The 677-nt window shown below is 45.8% G+C and overlaps 1 non-coding gene across 1 annotated transcript; it reads right to left on the bottom strand.

Moving 5' to 3' along the window:
• Window positions 1–281: 281 nt before the first annotated feature.
• On the bottom strand, window positions 282–363 carry trnas-acu (transfer RNA serine (anticodon ACU)). The gene has a single exon. It is a non-coding gene; the product is annotated as a tRNA-Ser (tRNA).
• Window positions 364–677: the final 314 nt, after the last annotated feature.

Below are 677 nucleotides of genomic sequence, written 5' to 3'. Positions count from 1 at the left end.
ATATGACAAAACACTCATTAAGAACCATTGCATTAAACATGCACTTCGCATCTGTCGTTATTTGGTTTTCCTGGATCTCTTTCATATGATAAAAGTTCACAGCAACTTGACTTGGAAAAGAAAATCGCGTTACTTTTCATTATCCCATTTCAGTCTACATTTCAATGCAGTTAGACAACAGGCTCAAATTATTGTTTGAGGTTTTATAATATCGTCGATGCATATAAACTGACCATTGGAGTTCCAATTTCAATAAGACAGGTGTAATCATCCAAAAACAGCGACAAGAGTGGGATTCGAACCCACGCATGCAGAGCATATTGGATTAGTAGTCCATCGCCTTAACCTCTCGGCCACCCCGTCGCACAGGCGTGCAAGCACGTAACCTAATCTCCCAGACCAACACAGCCTCATCATGTCTGGGGAATCTCCCATTCACAGTCTCCAACCCCATTGTCCATGAACCCCGCACTGCCTGATTCTACCTGCTTCCGAAGACCTGCTGTCTCAGCCTGCCCCTGTCAGACCCGACTCATCTCTTCCTACCTCAACACTTTCCTTTCTCCTCAGTCCAGGAAATCCTCGCCTACGTTTGTGACACCACCGATGCACTTCATATCCTCCAGGACTTTTATTTCCCGGGTCCACAACGCGTCATCTTCACCTTGGGCATCCAG

This window comes from Chiloscyllium plagiosum, unplaced genomic scaffold, assembly GCF_037043375.1.
Source record: "Chiloscyllium plagiosum isolate Xiang-an unplaced genomic scaffold, Cpla_swu_hap1 HiC_scaffold_42, whole genome shotgun sequence".
Classification (NCBI taxonomy): domain Eukaryota; kingdom Metazoa; phylum Chordata; class Chondrichthyes; order Orectolobiformes; family Hemiscylliidae; genus Chiloscyllium; species Chiloscyllium plagiosum.
This window is presented reverse-complemented; position numbering and strand designations above follow the sequence as displayed.